The 7,272-nt window shown below is 41.1% G+C and overlaps 1 long non-coding RNA gene across 1 annotated transcript; it reads right to left on the bottom strand.

Moving 5' to 3' along the window:
- Window positions 1-3,033: 3,033 nt before the first annotated feature.
- Window positions 3,034-6,981, bottom strand: LOC309858153. The gene is made up of 3 exons (XR_014308066.1): window positions 6,903-6,981; window positions 6,311-6,416; window positions 3,034-3,129 (listed from the first exon to the last, which is right to left on the bottom strand). It is a non-coding gene; the product is annotated as an uncharacterized lncRNA (long non-coding RNA).
- Window positions 6,982-7,272: the final 291 nt, after the last annotated feature.

The raw sequence follows: 7,272 nt of genomic DNA, 5'->3' as shown, positions 1-7,272 counted from the left end.
AGCCAGCGTCTATCTTGTGATGATGCTGTCTCCCGCTTGCTGTCTTTCTTCAGGTCCTGAGGAACTTTGGTCCGTTCAGTGTCGTTTGGTTTTCACACGCACAAAGACATTTGCATAGGAAGTTCATCTCTGTTGGTGCATCATTAGGCCCCAGTAATGAAAATAGCTTAATTTGTTGTTGCTCTGTCTGTGACACAAGGCACAAACTCCCTCAGAGGGCAAAGACAAATTTGATCCATTAGTGAACTGCATTTGGTCATCTACAATGGAAATCTCTCCCTGCTGGAAGCACTTAAGTACTTTTTAAAAACAAGAGAAAAAAAGGAAAAAAAAAAGTAAAATACTATCTCAAAGTGGACCTGTAGAAAATACCTAATATACACTATTATTGTATGAGTGTACACACACACATACGCACTGCTCTTTATGGTGTATTAAATGCTAAGTTAAATTCAAGTTTCAGTGTAATGTTCAAATATCAGCTCTGGACAAAGGGAAATACATTTTAAAACTAGAATCAGGGGGCACCTGGGTGGCTCAGTTGTTAAGCGTCTGCCTTCAGTTCAAGTCATGATCCCAGCTTCCTGGGATCGAGACCCGAATCGGGCTCCCTGCTCAGCAGGAAGCCTGTTTCTCCCTCTCCACTCCCCCTATTTGTGTTCCCTCTCTTGCTGTGTCTCTCTCTATCAAATAAATAAAGTCTTTTTTTAAAAGTTTTGAATCGGTTCCATAAGTAAGGAAACGGAATGCCTGTTAGTTCCATTACCAGCATGCTATTTTTTTTTTTAAGATTTTATTTATTTATTTGACAGACAGAGATCACAAGTAGGCAGAGAGGCAGGCAGAGAGAGGAGAAAGCAGGCTCCTTGCTGAGCAGAGAGCCCGATGCGGGGCTCGATCCCAGGACCCTGGGATCATGACCTGAGCCAAAGGCAGAGGCTTTAACCCACTGAGCCACCCAGGCGTCCCACCAGTATGCTATTAATGTGTAAGATTTTGATTCAAAATGGAGTGGCATGTCCTGGCTTCTAAGTCAAGAGAGAAAGGGACCTGGAAGGGTATCAGGTAGAGGTCAGTCATGGAAGTCATTTTTTTTTTCTTTTTGCCATGGTACATGGAAGAGAGCAGACTGACCAGGAGAAATGGAGCTAAAGTTATCCTCTGAGCATGACCTTCTGGAACCATAGGAGCACTGAGGCTCCAGAACGGAACAGGCTGTGGGGTAATTGTACTCCTGGAACCAGGGGGCTGTGTATACCTTCCAAGAGTACTGAGGTTGGAAGGATTAACCTGTAGGAAGTTGAGAGGAAAAGAATTCAAATTGATAAGGCTTCTGTTTTCAAAATAGAAAATGTCATTTCCATAAAGTTTGACCATGTGTGTATATTAAATATACACTTCTATTTTTAAAGATTTATTTGTGAAAAAGAGAGAAAACACAAGCAGGTGTTAGGGACAGAGGGAGAAGCAGGCTCCTTGCTGAGCAAGGAGCAGGATTTGGGACTCGATTCCAATACTCTGGGATAATGACCTGAGCAAAAGGCTGCTGCTTAACCAACTGAGCCACCCAGGGGGCCCGGCACTTTTAATAATAGCAATAAAGTAGTATTTACTTGCATTTCCTATATTAATTTCATTACTAATATTTGCATTTTTCTTTAAATAGATTATTTTATTTGGCCCTCTTGATGTCAACAACCGCATGAGATGGGCACAATTAAAGTACCCATTTTATAGATAAGGAAATTTGGCCATGCAGAGGTTAAAGAACTTGCTCGAGGTTACACATCTATCAGATGACAGAGCTAGGATTGGAGTCTAGGTGTCCACAATTCCTAAATCAGAGCTCTTAATCCCTAGCACCAAATTTCTTTCCAAAAAGCATTCCCCAGGTAATCAAATCCTAATAATATAATGCACCTTAGCAATTCGCTGTCAAGCCTGCTTATAATAGAGTTGACACACCTGAGACCCAGAGATATTAAATGAATTTCCCTGGGTTATACAATTAGAGGTAAAACCGGTTTCACATTCCCAGCAACTTCTGTGACATATATTATTATCTAATAGAAAAACTGCTCACATTCTATGTTTTAGGTCTAATTTAATTCCCACAATTCTGTGTTTCCAGTAGATAACTTTATATATATATATATATGAAAGATTTTATTTATTTATTTGAGTGCATGAGCAGCGGAAGGGGTAGAGGGACAGGGAGAAACAGGCCCCCCGCTGAACAAGGAGCCAGACGTGGGACTCATCTCATGACCTGAAGCAAAGGCCGATGCTTAACCGGCCGAGCCACCCAGGCGCCCTGATAACTTTTTAAATATTAATTTCATAGATGAGAAAATGGAAGCCTAGAATTTGTTAAGCAAATTCTTAGTAATCTCAAAATTAATGGTTTTGACTTCTGTTAAAACAATCATAGTTGACAATAAAATGGAATTATCTCTGCCTTTTCTGTTAACTTCGGCCAAGCATACATAGGCTACAGTGCTGGCTATCAAGCTAATTCAGCTTCCCGGTGGGTTGTGTTCACATCTGACTGCCTCCTGGCTGGTTTCCAGTTTTCCTGAGCCTGGTTACCTCTTGTTGCCATAATCCAACAGTCCCTGAAAGCAGTTAGAGTGTAAGTTTATCCCAGCAGAATACTTAGAAACTAGGGTGACAGGCTATCTTGTTTCCTTGAGAGGAAGGGAGTTCTCAGGACACGGAGTTTTTAGTGCTAAAACCATGAAAGGGTAGGGAAAACCAGGGTAAGTTAGTAACCTTATCACATAGTATAGCGGAGGGACATTGAAGTCTAGCTTGATAAACACATTCCAGGCATCATTCATTCATTCATTCATTCATTTTAAAGAACATTTTTTTTCTTCTCTATGCCACACAACTGCTAAGCACAAGTTATGAGAGCAGGACAGAGAACCTCTGTCTTCAGCAACCACAACATCCAGGAGATGGCAATAAGGCAAACTTATAATCAACTATAACCCCAGGCAGAATAATGAAAAGAGCACTGGAAGTCCAAACTCATATTTGTTTCTCTGTCTTTGCAACATGGTGATACGGATCCCACTTGGCAGCCATGTGGTATGGTTGAAGTTCCTGGGATTCCGAACCCTCCGCCTGAAAAATATGACAAGGTCAATACAATGAAGGCTACGTTGCTAAGGGTGAGCCGAAGTTCTTAGCTGTTTCTAGGGGGACCTGACTTTTAATAGGAAATCCCAGCCTTTAACAGAAAAGCCATTCTTGTGGGGAAATCAATATTTATGAGATAGTTTCTTTTTTACATATATGCAAATGCCTCTTAATTGATTTAGTCGGACCCTGGCAGCTTCATTGAACATGAACTGCTTTTTCAGGTGAGCCTGGGGGGGGTAAATGGGCCTTGGAAAACCTCCCAGGGGTATTAGCTATGGAAGACCAGTAGCATACGGCAACCAAGCTATGAAAAGTTACTTTATTATCATTTTCCATGCTGTTGCAAGCTCTGTATTTCTGCTGGGAAAGACTTAGGAAACAAGTCAGTAGAAGCCTGCTGTATCCATCCGTACCGTGGGCCACATCCACTTAACAATCCAACAGAACTTCGCAAATCATATCTAGTGACAGGGAAGGAAGTATTACAGTGAAAGAAGAAAGAAGAGTGCCTGGGTGGCTCAGCTGGTTAAGCAACTGCCTTCAGTTCTGGTCATGATCCTGGAGTCCTGGGATTGAGTCCCGCATCGGGCTCCCTGCTCCACGGGAAGTCTGCTTCTCCCTCTGACCTTCTCCTCGCTCATGCTCTCTCTCACTGTCTCTCTCTCAAATAAATACATAAAATATATAAAAAAAAAAAAAGAAGAAGAAGAAGAAGAAGAAGAAAGAAGAGGAAAACTTGAAGAAGAAGGTCACACTCGACTGGAGAATTGATGGTTCGGTAGTTGTTCACTCAGAGGGCAAGAGCAGAACTGTCAGCTTGGCAAGTCAAGAGGTGAGCAAACGGCTGCAGATGAGAAGGCTAGGAAAGAAACAGCAATGGCCAAAGAGAAAAAGAGTTGGCCAGACAGAGGGGAAAGGGTGGGGATAAAACACAAAATTAACAGGTACTGGTTATTGAACTTGAACTCCGTGTCAGCCACGGCTGTGAGCCTTTCTTGTATTATCCCACCAAAAGCACTGACATCAACCCTGTGAAGCCAGGGCTGTCTCTTTTTGCAGATGAAAAGCAGACCGAGGGTGATTTGCCTGAGGCCATGCAGGTGGCTGGCATGGAGAGCTGTGCTTGGACCCCATCCCTTGGACTCAGCCAGTTCACTGTACTGTACTCTTTCTGTCTCTCTTCATGGCCACACTGGGGACACCAGGGTCCCAGCCTAGTGAAAAGAGAAGTCCCTTCCCCAATGTCATCCTTATTTTCCTACCTACCTGCAGATGGGGCTCTCTTTCTGGCCACTGTGGAAATGCCCTTAAACAGCTGTGTCACACTGCGCTCAGAAATAAGGGGTCAGCCAGTTGGTATGAGGCCATATGATTGGTCACAACATCCTGAAAGCCAGAATCTGTGCAGATGTTTTGCTCTAACATTGGCCCCCAAACTTCCCACATGATGCCCTCCCAGCCAAAGTCACCATTCATTCTTAATGCTCACAGACCGGCGACTCTAGTTTCCAATCCCAAAAAGGGAAGCAGAGGAAGTGAGCTCGAGAGTCCGTTGGCCTTCAAAGCAGCAGTGCCAAGGCATAAAGCAAAAGAGCACATTTCAAAATGGAAAGATCCCCCAACCTCGACTCGGGGAAAGTGCTCCAGGGGCCGGTGAGGGTGGCTGCTCGGCGGCTCGGCACAGCTGGACCTAATTGGGCTTGGGTCTGGGAAGCCTCTGGTTGCTGCTGGCCTCCTGGCACACTGCTGAGAGGAGAAATCCAGCGAGACAAGAATATGACTCTGCATTCCATCGGAAGCAGCCCGGGATACACTCTCTGCTAGGGGACATGGAAACATTCTAACCTACAAAGAAAGGGGCTTTCCGTGGATTTCCCAATAATGTGCATTTATCTGAACAGGAAAGTAAGAAAAAGCCCCAGCCTGTCAGACAGAAAGCAAGTTCTGTCCCCTGCACAGTGCAGGCTCTGTTCTGACTTCATTCTTATGGAAGAGATGCCCATGAGACATACTGTTTTAAATAACTGACTATTTGTTTCTCATTTGGGATGCATAATCTACTCAATGAAATGGGCACTTAATAACCCTCTTTTTGAAACAGAACAATTGAGTTAGGGGCTAGTCACACATTTCTGTCTCTCACCCTGAACAAACATCCACGGAGTGAAAGAGGAAACTTTTCAGAGTTCTTCCAACATAGAAGGCTTTCTGCCTTTCTGCCTTTGCATAAGATGGTCCTTTTGCTCTAAAACTGCTTTATCTCTCTTTAACTAATGCTTAAGAATCCTTCCAGATAGCAATGATGGCAGTGGTGTGCTAGTGTTGACGATGATTGGAATACAAGATTTGTGAAAGCGTAGTCTGTGGTGCCCATTCAAATTTGCAAAGGTTGTTTCTTTGATTTCTCAAAGATAAAAGGCTCTAAAGCCCACCTTTAATATCCAAGAAAGCTCAGGCAAAGGAAGGTGTGTCCTTCAGGACATATAGCAAAAATACTGCACTCCACATCAGCTAAAAAATTGAAAAATCAGCACATAGCAAATGTGGAGAAGGAAACGCTCATACACTGCTGGCAGGCGTGCAAATTAGTGAAACCACATGAGAAAGCTGTTTGGTTGCATTTACTCAAGTTGACAATAAACATACAAGTAATTCCACTGAAAGGTATATAGACCACCGCCACCCCTGCACCATCCTCACCAAAAGGCAAATATATATTTGTTTACTAGAATTCATCTATGAAAATACTCCATCCCTGGGTATATAGACCCAACTGAAATGCAAGTGTATGTTCACTAAGAGATTCATACAATAATGGTAATAATAGCACTATTTATAATAGTCCCAAATTGGAACTATTCAAATGTCTTCACCAGCAGAATAAATAAGATTGGGTATAATTACACAATTGGATAATAGAAGACAGTGTGAAAACAAACAAATTACAACTAAGTGTAACAATATAGAAAAGCTCACAAAATAATGTAGAAAAAGGGCACCTTGCTGGCGCTGTCAGGAAAGTCTGTGACTCTTCATTTTGGGGGTGTGAGTTCGAGCTCCACATTGGGTGTAGAGATTTCTTTAAAATAAAATATTTTTAAAAATCAATATAGAAAGAAAGAGGCCTAACACAAGAACGTATATACACCATGATTTCACTTACATAAAGTTCAAATACAAAGTGAAATGATCTATAGTGTTGGAGGTTAGGGGAGTGGTTTCCCTTGGAAGAGTAACTCTAATGGAAGCTTCTAGAATGTTGATTATTTCTGTTGAGAGAAATACAAATGAATAAAAAAAATGTTTAAATCTTTAAAAAAAAAAAGATGTTACACTGTTGTGATAGACAAGAATATCTATTCTCATTACCCTTAATCAACATAGTAATGGAAAAGTAGCCATCACAATAAAACAATAAAGAGAAATAAGAGCATACAAATTAGAAAGCAAGAAATAAAACTGTGCTATTTGCAGAGGACATATTTATGTATGTAGAAAATCCTATCCTCCTAAAACCCCCCAAACGTTCCTATAACTGAGTTCAGTAAGATTATAGGATATAAGATCAATGCAAAAATTAATCATAACAGCAAACCCATGGACATACATATTAAAAACACAATACCATTTGCAATTTCTCTAAGGAAGTTAAGATATTGAGGTATAAATCTAACAAAACATTTGCAATATCTGAAAAATACAAAATGTTAATGAAAGAAATATTTTTAAAAGATTAAATGCATGAAGAGCCATACCAGGTGCGTTGACTGAAGTTCCATCACAGTAAAGATGTCACTTCTGAACTCAATCTATAGGTTTCATGCCAATTTTTATTAAAACCTGGCAAGGTTATTGGTAGACACAGAAAGATTAATCTAAAATTCATATGGAAAAGCACAAAAACAAAAAAGCTTAAACAGTTTTGGAAAAAAAAGAATGAAGTAGGAAGGGGTCACAGCTACTTGATGTTAATCAGTAATTAAGACCATTGTGGTAAAGGCAGACAGATGGACACAGAGATCAATGGTCCATCTCCATTTTATAAAGGAAAAAAAACTAAGGTCCTAAGAGGCTAAGTATGTTGCCCAAGGTTACATATTTTAAAGAACAGAGTCAGAATTTGAA

This window comes from Mustela nivalis (assembly GCF_964662115.1).
Source record: "Mustela nivalis genome assembly, chromosome: 2".
Lineage (NCBI taxonomy): Eukaryota > Metazoa > Chordata > Mammalia > Carnivora > Mustelidae > Mustela > Mustela nivalis.
The sequence above is the reverse complement of the archived record's forward strand: the minus strand, read 5'-3'. Positions and strand labels throughout refer to the sequence as shown.